The sequence below is a fragment of the Phalacrocorax carbo genome, chromosome 7, assembly GCF_963921805.1.
Source record: "Phalacrocorax carbo chromosome 7, bPhaCar2.1, whole genome shotgun sequence".
Classification (NCBI taxonomy): Eukaryota; Metazoa; Chordata; class Aves; order Suliformes; family Phalacrocoracidae; genus Phalacrocorax; species Phalacrocorax carbo.
The window spans coordinates 52,695,801-52,709,385 of NC_087519.1; the positions used below are offsets into that span (position 1 = coordinate 52,695,801).

Sequence of the window (13,585 nt, forward strand, 5' to 3'; positions counted from 1 at the left end):
TATGAGTGCCACTGGTAAGTAAAGAAGCACTGCTGAGTTTGAACAGAAAATGCCTCAGTTCTTATCTGTTGTGAGTGTATTTGGTAGGATGCAATCTCTTGGGTCCAGAAAAAGTCCTAAAGGTTTGAATGTTACTCAGTACAGGGTCTCCAACACTACTTGAGCGTATCTGCATTGCAAATAGCCATCGGTAATCATTTGTGTTAATCGTGTGGAACCTTTGGCTGCTAAAGAAAATGTATCAGAGGTTGGAAGCTTGGAATCCTACCAGTTTAGAGACCACCCCTGCTCTCTACAGAGGAAAAGCCATCTGTAAGGATGGAAAAAAATGCTTTCTATTGACAGTAAAATTAATAACAACTGCAAAACAAGGATCCACATCGTTTGGATATTAGGACGTTCAGAGATTTAGACAAGTGTTGCATATTTAATCCTGAGGGTTTATGGTAGCAAATATGCAGTGTGATGGGTCAGATGATCTGCTTTTTGGGTAAGCAAGTGTGGAGATGCAGCCCTCTAGGGAACTCCACCCTCTGTGGTTTTTTCTGGGCAGCAGCACAGAGACCTTTTGCTAGAGGAAGGCTCAGGGAAGCAGTGTCTAATAATCAACACTGCCATCTTGTGAGCAAAACCTACCCCTACATGTTAATACAAGAATTACGGTAATAGGCAGTAATAAAACACTTTTTAATATATATATGCTGTTTCATTTTAGGAGTATCCAGGTTTTTCTGAGCAGCTAACTGTTCAAAATGCCAGGAATTCAGGTTGATTCCTTATATGAATAGAAACCCATGCTAGCCATATCCCTTGAACTTGTAGGCAACGTTGTTTGGTAGTTTATTTTGTAAATCAATGCCACCTGTCAAATATGGTGGTACATAGGAGTATTTTACCTTCCTGTGTCCCCCGTGACCTTTCCTCTTTGCTTCTTATTGTCACTGCACAAGTAAGAGTATGCAAATTCACTGTGAAAGGCATTCTAGCAAATAATAGTCAATCCTACTTTGTAAAGAACGATTTATGATGTTATTTCTGTTACTCCTTATTGCGTCCATTCCTTGAGATGATGGACCTATCTTTACTAACCTCAACTAGCTGAAAACATTTCATCTATGAGATTTTTTTTTACGAAATGCATCTCGGTAACTCGTGATGGAAGGCATCTGTGCTGACCCATCAGCGTTGCTATGACTTTCAGTATATTATCCTTAATAACAAGCGAACATCCTTAGCTAGCAACAGAATCCTGCACTGCAGCTGGATTTCATCTGCAAAGAGCAATGGTTGAATACAAAACCAGTGGGTGATGGTGAGCAAACATCATCTGTTTAAATACCTTCAGTCCACAAACCAAGGGTTTATCGTTGTTGCAAGGTGGTGTGTGCTTCCCATTGATAGTATCAATTGTCCCTGATCTCTCCTCCTATTTGGGGAGACAGTGAATGTCGTGGCAGTTTCCTCTGAAAAATGCAGCTGAACATTTCAAAGGAAAAATGAGACATAATGTCTTCATAAAAGATGACTGGAACATGTAGGCAAGAGAAATAGCCTGTGTGGATTTCTTCACGCCAAGGCTGGATACTGCCTGGAAGATACTGTTTGGTCAAATGTAACTGTTGCGCTCCAGCAGAATGAATGGGACTAAAAATTTACTGAGGTACATTGCTGTAATTTGCTTTTAAATCCATTTTAAAGAACTAATTGATACTTCTAAATTTAGTTTTAGGGAAAAATCCTTGAGAGTGAACAAAGGTATTGTAAACCTTAGTACAACAGACTGAAGCCTTCGATGACAAATATATTTGTACCTTTGTTTCGTTAGTAGCCTCTGCGTTTTGAGGGCCTACGTGATTCTCACTGGTATTGATCTGATGCTCTGGATCTGTGGCAGCTCAGACAAGATGGGTCTGTAGCAGATATCACCTGGGAGGTCATAGCTTGTACAGTGCATGCAGCAGCATTCAGCTTCAAAGGCATACTGGAATTTTAATGTGTCAATATTACATTACAAGTTTTTATGGAATAGCCAGTTTTTTCCTCCTTTCAAAAGCAATTAATTTAAGGGAAAACGGGGGGGGTGGACCAAAACGCAAACTAAAACAAAACAAAAACATAAAAAAGACAAAGGAATGAATGAGGCTGAATCAATCTACCAGTCCAGTTCATTAGTAGTATGTTTTTCTTGGGGTTTGGGGGTTTGTCAATATAGACTCGAAGCTGTAACTTTTTTCACAGGTAAAAAACGTGGTGTGACGTGAGAGGGTACCTGTATCTTTAATAGTGGGTGCTAAATATTGAAGTTCAGCTAGGCAAAGGCTGCTCTGAGGTTAGGTACATTTTACATGGCATCTGATGTGATTCTGAGCATCAGCTCAAAGTGATCTAACATCTGCATTACCCTTCCCCTGTGTTCTTAGTCTTACTCTTTATTTTTTATTAGCTTCATTTTCCTTTTGCTGGCTTGATTTGGTTTTCATACAAATATCTTAATAATTAAATAACATCAAATTGGAACGTTAAGCAATAATGAACAGTGAGAGTTGCAATTTTATTTATTTGTCTATTTATTCATTCATTCATTCATTATGCCAGTCATTTCCTATTCTTTACTCAAATGCAGGACAAAAAAAAAAAAAAAGTCACCATTTCCTTTAATGTGTTCTGCACTGGAGGTGTTTACCGATCTCAGATAAATTGTCTTTAGCTAATTGAACTTCTCTGGTGTGGTTTAGTGATAAAAATTAAAGTCTTCTATGAGAATATAAAGATCATAGACAATTAAAGAATTTTTCTATGCCATTGTAATGACCACAGTTCACAGCCTTTCTGAAGAACCTAGTCAATTCTTTCAGATGTTCTTCACTGTTTTTCTTGTGAGCAGGGTATTGTCATGGTAGTGTTGCGTTCCAATGTAGACAGCAAAGGATTTTCTTCATTAGTGCTTGATTGATTTATACACAAACACATACATATACAGTATGTATAGCTGATGCAATAACCAAAGGGAAACAGAGCAGCAAAACAGACATTTTGGTGTGTTTGTTGTCAGGAAATGTCATGATTCATCTTTCATGAGCATCTGCAAATATGCATCTGCCAAATCTATTTTACTAAAAGCTTGTTCTCAGCCAAACATGTTCTCACCCCAAGAGTACAGCATTTTTGATTGACAAGTAGAAAAGGATTAATGATTACTTTAATGTCTCTGCAGATTCACACGTTCCCATTTTCCGCTCCACAATAGGAACAACTATCATGATTCACTCTCACTGTCACATGGTAGGAATGACTTTAATTTCTTTCCAGTTCTGTACATATTCTTTTGAAGTGACACAGGGGAATAAATGATGCCTTACAGGATGAAGTCTAGGACCCACCCTCAGTGGTTAGCTTTGCCTAAAAATTTACTTAGCTCCTAGCTGCTATTTCCAGAGCATTGCATCCTAATCTGCATGAGGCACTACTAATGTAATGAAATTTATGAAAATTTGTGTTGTTCTTGCTCTGCTGTTAAGAGGGTCTATGCCAGTCCAACACGTGAAACTGGAGTGATTATCAGGGTTCATCAGGCCACACTGTTTCCTGTGTCTTTCTCTGATTTCATCCAGCTCATGCTGCCACACCTAGAGAACACAATTTCCATTATAGCTGGGCAATGAAATTGTAACCCATGTTTTAGCAGGATGAATACAAAGATTGCATTGGAACATTAAACTGAAGTTTAATATTCTCTGATAAGAATATACTTTGCCATTCTGTGACTACCTTTCAGTTTGAGACTAAATATTGCAGAGCACGTGAAGTTGCTGCTAAGCTTCCTGAGGGTGCTGAGCCATAATCTGTTGGCTTTCATTAGGAGCAAGGGAGAGAAGGGAGAAGGATTCTTCTTATTTATTTTGGCATGTGGAGTCTTCAGCAACATCTGAAATCAGCAAACAGCAAGCCTGAGCCAGGGACATCAAACTTTAAGGCGGCTGAAATAATTGATGTCCTATGATTAGGATTAGAACTCAGGTACTTTAACATCCAGTCCTGCCCTCTAATCTTAAAACCCAGCTCATTTCAATACAGAAATGAAATAATACCCTCAAGACTGCAACTAAATGTGGATAATATGACATCATGGTTTGCTGTGAGGATTATTTTTGGGTGCTGTAAGTGATGAAGTAAAGACAGATCACCAATGACTTCCATGGATTGTTTCATAGTATGAAAAATTAGAGATAAAAAAAATATTGGGGTACTCGTGGTATTTGTTGACTTTTCCTTCATCATCCTTAGTGGTAAATTGACAGCATTCTATGAATTTATATTGTGCTGCCTTCCTTGCCAGGTCTGTTTCTAACTTAATCTGTTTTTCTGCCGGAGAAAAGACTGTGATTAGCCTCATCTTGTTTAATGTATAATTGTATTTTTATCTTCAAGTTCCCTCCTTAGCTTTTCTCTTTAAAAGCAGCAAACTTATCAGCAAAATGAGGAGAAAACGGTTGCATACAACTTTTAAGGAGGTCTTTGTTACTTTGCTCGTACATATGTCACAAACTAAGGAGTAGAATATTTCAGCAGATGGGTAAGATCTGTCTCTGTACATCTGCATGAGAAGTTGTAGTAATATGTTGAGTACCCCATCCACTGAAGTCAGTGACAAAACCAAAGAAGACAAACTGACAGTAGCGGGGGAAAACCCAACGCTATAGCTCAGTAGTGATCAGCAGGCAAAAAAGGCAATGTTATGGGCTGTAGTTAGCGCGGGCTAACAGAAGGTAGAAGTCTAGCAGGGGTGAGGCATTTGATATTTTCACATCTATTAACAAATGTGTATAATTTCCAAAAGAGGTGAATATTATAAACTGAATTTTCTGCAGCAGAACTGTGGTTGACATCAGTTGTCATCTGTAAGGAGAAAACCAGAGAGCGAGCTCTTCCTCACCTGGTGAGAAGAGCAAAACCTGCCTGCTCGTGGAACACGTGTGCAGGCATTTTCCAGCTGAAGTTTTTTGTGGCCGTTGAATCCCTCCAGGGCAATAAGATCATAATTAGCTGCTAGTATCATTCAGAAGAAGTTGTCCCCAAGGGCAAAAAGGGAGGAGAAACATGGAATAACTGAGGGAAGAAAAAATATCTGGGAAGTACAGTGTTCGTTCTGCAATAAAGGAAGTGATTTGAGGTGTGTAAATCACATGGTGCCATCCAAAAAGCCATTAGAAGGATTGTTCTCCCTTTTTGGTTCGGGGGTTTTTTTGTTTGGTTGTTTTTTTTTAGTTTTATTCATTTATCTAGACAAAAAAAAGACATTCAAAACAACAGCAGAACTCTCTCTGTGGTTCATTTCTTTTCTAATGTGGGGTGAATTTCTGAACATCTTTCCTGTGCTGGAAATGCAAATGTCCATTTTGGCTTGCTCCCTCCCCCTTCTGCAGTCCACCCTTCTGAGTTACATATTAGAGAGAAGGTCTCCTGCATATAAAGGATAAGTGAGTTAATAAAAAATAAAGTGCATAGGAGGCCAGAGTAAATGGAGCATATAATTTTTTCATGAAGTGTCTCTTTAAGTTTCATTTTGCAAAGCATCATGATTTTCTACATATTTATGAAAATATGAAATAGTGAACTTGATGCTTAATGCAAAGCCTACTTAGCAATTTTCAGTAAGGCTGAATCGTGTTTTCTCTGTCAGAAAAGCCACTATCTTCTACAGGCACTACCACAAAAGATAGAACGGTGCTTTGCCGTCACGAGATTCTGTAATACTGCAAACCTTCCTGCAGACCATTTGTCTTACAAAACAAGTCTACATGCCAGCTTGTTCCGTTCGGTAACGTGCAAGCAAAAACATTGTCAAGCTGCCTGTTAAGGATGGAATATGATGCTTCAAGAAGAAAAGTTACTTAAGATGGCTATCACTGTATACGTATACGGGAAAGTGCGGCTATTAAGAAAGATGGGTGAATATCATCTCTTGAAAAACTTTTGAGATGGAGGTGGTTTTTTCTAGCATTGAGACGGTGTTTTCAATCTCGAGAGCTCCAAAGCAGTTTATAAAGATAATTAGGCATAAATGTCCCCATTTCACAGCTGTGCAAACAGAGGGAAACCGTTCTGTAACCTACTTACCAGAATCTTATAGAGGTAAGCAAATCTTGAGCCACCAGATTGCAAGCGCTGGTTCATTAAGAATGCTTTTGTATGCCTACTGTTTTTAGCTAGATTAATTAATATTGATATATCAAAGGAACAAAAGAAGTCCTAGATCCCAAGCTCTTCATATTACCTGTTTCAGTTCTGTGTAATTTCTACATTTCTTTGATAAGGCGTAAGCTTCAGAGCAATTCAGTATATTTCAATTCACTGCCTCATTATAGTCTTGGAATACCACTAAAATTTCCAGTGTAATGGCTAGGCAGGTGTCACGTGAGAGCTACCTGGCTATATCCCTGCGATAGTATAATGCTCAGGCACAGCGCGATAAACTCTCCAGGTAATATCCTAACCGCCGGATGCAAGGCATTCAGAAAAGGTGCTTGTAAACAGATCTGCTCCACTGTTTTCAAAGTACATAGCATATAGTCTCCTGCATTAGCAACATCTCCATGACAACTACTTTATAACTCATGCCACACGATATATAACTTTGCTATTAAAAAAAATAAATAAAAAAGCCCCTGCAACATACTAACAAGGCCTCATTCCTGAAAATTAAATGAATCTGAAAGATTTTTTAGCGATCAATTAGCCATTAAATAAAGCTTAAGGGACATTAGAACAGTAAGAATGACAATATTTATGGCTTTGATGTGATCATGAAATCTCATTCTCTGCTTCTCCACCATTCTCACCATTTCAAATCCCCATAATTGATACTGATGCAACATTTCAGTCAATAGCTATAAAAGGGAATGAGGAGCACAAAATGGCTTTTGGGCATTTAATGAGTAAATAAGATCCCATGGAGCTTTGTATTTCAGAATTTTTTGCTAATCAATCTTCTTTTAACCTGAAGAGTTGAAGTGCTTGAGAGAGATCAACAGGTTTGGAGCTTGGTAAACAATTGAATGATAACAAAGATAATGAAAAAAATGTTTTGTAATGTGGTGCAGAGAATTAAAACTATTACAATGCCTTTCCCAGTTACTGCTTCAAAGCCAAGTTGACCAATCAAATAAAACTGCTGCTCTGAGACCAATAGACGCGCTGCCGGGTATGAAATCCAGCGTGACTGTAGCTCTGTAAATTTACCCAGATGACAGATGTATAGATAAAGAGGGAAAGGGGGAAACAGATAGCTAGATACCGCATCTTGACTGGCCAGGTCTTACTTTTTAAGGGTCAGAAAAAGGAAATGGGTGACAGGGCAAAGCATGTCATGCTTAATGGACTGTGAGCATCCTGTTCATTGTCCTGGCATAACTGGTGTCTGCTTGTTTTAACCTAGTGGTTTTATTTTAAACGTCAAGTCTAGGAGATACTGGGGTGCAGATCTTGGCTCCTTCCATGGAAAAGGGGGGATACAAACCTATCATAAGATTGCTCGGCCATTTTTATGCAGACTTTTGCATTTGAAATTTTCTTTGTTGTGATGTATAGAATATATATGGTAATAATTGTTTTCAGAACTGGGATACAGAAGCTACACAAGATATCAAATAAGAAGGAATTACCAACTGACAAATAAAGGGCTTCTCTTGGGTTACAAACTTTAAGCTCTGTTAAAGAAACAGCAAAGCAAGAAACCTCATTCTGGAACGAGAAGCACTAGTTCAAAATACAGGGACCTCATCATGAGACTTGTTATTGACTTAAGCTCACAGGTTTAACTTAGTAGCTACCAAAAAGACAGGCCTAATTCCCCAGTGAGAGCTACTTAAGAAACAAGGGCGTTAGTGACCAAGCAGCAGCAGCTGTGCAGAGCTAATCCCAAAGCAGGGTGCAGTTGTATCAGAAGCACACGATGGGTTTGGCTGTTCTCCAGCTACCTGTGTTTGTTGTATCCTCTCCACTGGATCAGAGAAGAATTGAAGTGAAGTAAAATAAGCAGCAGGAGTTCAAAATGGGACTGATGTTTCACTTTTTTTCCAAGGTTCCAGGTATGCAATATCATTTTAAGATTTATGTGACTCTGGAGCAGAATTTAAATTGTTTGGTTTGCAGAGAGATGGAATTTTGCATTGTAAATAGACTAGCTCTGCTGCTTAAATCTGAGGAATTGAAGCAACTCTTTATTTAATCTGTTAGGGAGGTTTGGGGGTACATACTAATGTATACTGTACCGTTTGGTTTGCATTGACTGTTACGTTCCTCAATTACTGGGACCCGTGCTTCTGCAGAGCACTCAGAATTTAGCAGTGGGGGAGTGGAAGAAGGGGAGCGTTTTGTAAAGCATAAGGACAGTTTAATCTTCTGTAGCTAAAAATGATAAAAACTTCCAGCAGAGTCAAGCTGCATTTTTCTTTTAACCAACGAAGAAATAAGTTTCTCTTGGTAAATTCTACAAGGTCCATGGTCAAACTTCTGCTTTCTGTCCTAGCAGCAGGTTGTGCTAGAAATACTTAAATAAGGAGGCTGTTGCACACCAATATTGATGCTTATAGAATGACCAAGGTGATGGGGTACAAGTTTATTGCTGCTAATTCTAGCCAGAGTGACTGGGGGTCTGGGCTGAATAAGGGCCGAAGGTTGGGCCTTCCACAGATCAACCTTCTCAGTAATAGCTGTGTGCATTAGGGAACTCCTTTCTAGTTGAATTATGCTGACTGCTGACGAATATTTCTTTCTTCTGACCGTGTCACTCCATCTTTCAGTTACTCACCTAGTCCTGTGCATCTATTCCTTTCCTCCTGTCTGCAATCTGTAGCTCTGGTCTCCTATTCAGAATATTTCTTCCCTTGTACATTCAGTAATCGGTCCGTCAATTATTCCTCTTTCTTTGAAGAGCTAATTCTGTGTTGAACAACCTTTCTACCTCCCTCTCTTCAGGTCATCTTCCTCTTTGACTTCTAGACTGTGTGCTGTCTGAACATACTGATATTTGTCTCGTACGATGCCAAGAATACCAGCATTAAATAAAAACCAGTACATGAAATGCACAGTTGCTGTGGGAATTGAATGGCTCAGGCAAAGACTGAGATACTGCTGCCTCTGCAACAGCCGCCGACTCCACTAACTGTAAAATCTAACTAATAACTAAATTGTCGGGTTTGGTGTGTGCTAAAGAAGCCGAGCAATGGCACACGCGCAGATGTTTACTTTCCATTATCCTGGTAACCCCCAGTATATAAATCCTTGTGGTACAATGTAAACTCCTTTCAAGATGCCGTTTGAGAGGAATTTAAGCTGTATAGAGCACTAACAAACTGAAGTATAGCGGATTTATTCATTTAAGAGAATTATTCATTTAATTTTCACCATTTAGTATTTATATTCATTTACCATTCATTTATTCCCTTCATTTTTATTCATTTATTCATTTATCAAATATTCATTTTAATGGCTTTCATTATCACTACAGTAACTGTAGGGACAGATTTGCAATAATTTTATTCTTTAAATAGGTTTATTCTTGGAAAATCTACAGAGCAGGGAAAGGGCACTTGTTCTGTCAGGTTCATTCCCTTTTCCTTTTCTCAGAACTGTTTGTCTCTTTACTCCCCTTGTTTCTTTGCAGCCCTCCCTAGGTTTCTCTTGAATTCCTTCATATGTTTTATGACAACAGCTCAGTTCAGTGATACTGGACCAAATGCTCGACTGATGTGAATTACTGAAATCATAGCATGTTATTCAGTGCTTTGGACACTGATTTAATCTGCTTGTTTCTCCATATATATTTCTTTCCTTTTCCCCATAGGAAAGCTTTTATTCCCTTTTGATGCCAGTTCCATTTCCCCACAGATTAGTCCCCTACAAGCCAGGGATCAAAGACATTTTTAGCAACAAGTGTTTTGAACTAGAGCAGAAGAAAGTCTAGACCTCTGAAAAGATTAGGTTCTGTGTGTTAATTCCCATTGGAGCACTGAGAATTCAGGTCTTCTGTTAAAAAAACCAAAAAAGCCACATTTTTTCTTCCTGTGTGGAAACACTAGATGAATAATACCTGTTAACTTCAATAGGCATCAGATTCTGCTTTTGATGAGGAGAACAAGGCCTGGATCATCTGATGCCTTTTGCTTTTGAGTTAGAATTATAGTTCTTCAGTTTTAGCTATATAGGCTGATAAGTGCTTATGCAGTTCAACCCCTGAAGTATATTACCAGTCACCTAAAAGGATATCTTCTTATGTGCAGTGAAATTTTATCCTGCAGAGCGGGATATTTGTGGGTGAGCACATGCCTGTTCCTGGTGACGGATTAAGTTGTTTGTAGTTTTTGCCCTTTCGTCTCCAGGGCCTCCCCCAGTTTCCTATGAAATGTCTCTGTAATGCAAAGAAGCATTAAAATAGTCACAACTTTTAACCAATGGCAGTTTCTACTCTCGCATGTCTTAAACTTTTCTTCTTTAGTCAGCCAGGATATTTGAAACTTAAACTCAGTAACCTTCAGGCAACTCTAAATTCAACCCATTACCATCTATAGTCTTTCACAGCATGTCTGCACTGAGCTGTGTCAGAAACTTTGGTGCTGTTTCAACAGAAACCCAGCTGAAACAGTTTACCGTATCGTGATTGGTACAATAGTACCTATATTTGACACTTACAAATTTGTTATTTTGTATTTATAACATCAGAATAGAATAATTTCCCTATCCCTGTAGAAAGCATCGCGAACTGGGTATTCCCTACTCTTGTATATTCAGTAAACCAAACTGCTTCAGATATTTACATTCTGAAGGTTATCTTTGTTGCCAGAAGAGCTAGAAGTAATTTCCTTTACAATGAGATCTTAAGTTTGGAGAATATGTTGTGACCCTGCAGAAAAACCTCTTCACACCCCAACCTCAGGCTGCAACTCTAATTTTGAGAACCACTGCTCTGGAGGCTTTTTATCAGCTCCAAAAATGTCTTATCTCTGGTTGCTTTTAGCTGCATAATAAGAGGTCATTTGAAATAGGTAATGTCGTCTTAAGGGTCTATAATCTAAAGCCCGCAGTTGTCAATGGAACGTCTACTGATTTCAGGGACTGTGGATACAGGTATTTATTCCATAATATGCGGTGTTTGCTTAGTAAATTCAGTAGTAGTAAGATACGAGGAAATGGGACTGCCTATTGAAGCCAGACAGAAATATTCTGGTGGCATTTACTTTGTCAGATAAAGCCCTGAAATTCCTGTGAAGCTAAATATTTTGCAGTAGCATGCCTTTTTAATTAACCTCTGCCTGAGAAACTGATCCTCTTTCCAGCTCACCTGCCCAGCTCCTCCCAGCCTCTGAGGGTCCCTGGAGAGGAAAGCCTAGAGCTTTTTTTATAAATATATGTGTGTATGTATGTGTGTATATCCACCTTATGCGTATATAACCGCCATCTCCAGATGTGTGTGGGGGTGTATATATATCTACATGTAACCACCATCTCTGGGATTATAGCCTGCAGGAGCCTTGGGTTCCTGTTGCTGGGGCTGACTTCTCTGAGGGTGAACCTGGAAGGCTGGGCTCAGAGTGTAAAAAGTCATTAATTATAATATCTTTTTTTTTTTAATGCTCCAACTAATTTTCTTTAAAATATTGGAGCTTCCCGAAAAAGGATTTATTGTTTTATTAATCAGCTCAACTGGCAAAAACAACAACAACAAAAAGTAGTGTGCATTCAAGTAAGAGAAGAAATAGTTTATACTTTCTTCCATCTCATCTTCTCATGCAGTGTTTGAATGAGTTTTATATTTGAGGGAGTTCCACCCCCCGCCCCAGCAGAGACTTAAGACAGTGTGAAGAGATCTGATGTATGCTTTAACCCTCTGGTGTATGTACGTTTTCTTCATTAAATCTGAACGTTAACCTGATGGCCTTTAGGCACAATACTTTCTGAAAAACTTAAGTGTGCTGTTTATTGCTTGCTTTCCAACTCCGGTTCCTCTTGCAAACACTACAGGGACCTCATTAAATTCTGGGGCTATATTATCATTCTTTATTAAGTTCCTTCAAATACCCCACTGTGGTATAATGTCTTCTCTTGTCAGCTTCACTCTACTTTATACACCTGAAGGAGACTTTATTGTTTTTATTTCTTTGCTTTGAAAACTTCATTCATAGCCAGTCGTGACTTCTCTTGATTTTTTTTTTTTTTTTTTTTTTTTTTTTAGCTCATCCCTCCATTGTGTCAGCCTTTATAGTCCCTGGTAATATTCTGTGCTTTTTAGGCATGTCAAGAATTTTTTAATAATTATTTTATTTTCCTGATTTAAATCTAAACAGGGCAAGAAATGCAGCAGAAGCGTAGATGGTCTTGTAGTCTTTTCTGTTGTCCTAAAAAAAAGGAGAACTTGCAATAACATCAAAAAAATAGTCTCAAAACCTGGAGAAACTTCAGCTTTATTTTTAGGAAGCTATTAGACCCACAAGTAAACTAGCAGCTATAAAGGGCAGCCCACCTGTGCATCCTAAAAGTTGGAGCCACAGCCACTCAGTGCCTCTCAAATCTGGCCACGAAGGCTTTGTATTGATTCCCCCAATTCTTGCTTCCACTCGAGCCTCTTTTGACCTTCATGGCAAACATTAGTACTGCAAGAAAGATGAAAGATGTTTTTGTGAGGGACCTCTGCCTGTTATATCCAGTCTTAGCCCACATATTGTCCGTTCTACAGAGACAAATTTTATCCTTTGCTTCTCTTTTTTCCCCACCAGTTTCATGGGAGTTTGTTTTATACACTTCACCTGAGCTGTCTGCTACTTCCTCACACTAGTTCCAGTCTGTTATTATTAGAGAAAGACTTGTTGGGTCCTGTATCTGTGTCACTCTCTGGAATAAATGAACAGAAGAATATGTATCAGTAAAATTCAGGATACTGGAGAAATTAATACGAAACAATTCTTGAAAAATTGGAAGTTAGAGAGACAGAAAAAATATTGCAAGGAAATAATATAGTAAAGGAATATAACAATTACCTCACGCACAGCCAGCTCCAGTCAGCATTTTAAAGAAGCCTACATCTCCACTTACAAGTACTTATGATGCTCAGTGCAACCTGCTAAACAAAGTCAAGTGTGCAAGACTAACACCAAATCAATTACAGCCACTAATGTGTGATACAACTAGAGAGCAGAAATATTCTGAGTTTTACACAGAATTCATTACAGGTAACAATAAAGCCATAATCTGAGCTTCTGAAATTAAGTAGTCGGGTAAAGTTCAAGAGAGAATTTATTGTATGTTAAGGCTTTCCAGCGTTAGAGTTCTTACTGTACTAAAACGGACATTGGGTTGTTATTGTGGTTTACAGTAGCTTGAATATCCGGTGTCTTACTGGGCGAACAGATCTTCCTTCGAATCGCTCAAGAACTGTTCCTGGTGATTTCAGAATGTTTTTTGCATAAATCGGAATTAATTATGGGACGTAGAACTCAGCTTATCAAATGATTTACAGGGGTTTATTAAGAAAAAATAGATTTAAACAACCAGAAAGTAGGAGAGCAGCTGATTGGATTTTATAACCAGTATT

The 13,585-nt window shown here is 38.6% G+C and overlaps 1 long non-coding RNA gene across 1 annotated transcript in view; it reads left to right on the top strand.

Annotated features, from left to right (window-relative positions):
• Positions 1–13,585, top strand: part of LOC135314411 (uncharacterized) — a 107,754-nt gene that overhangs the window by 18,532 nt on the left and 75,637 nt on the right. The window lies entirely within an intron of this gene.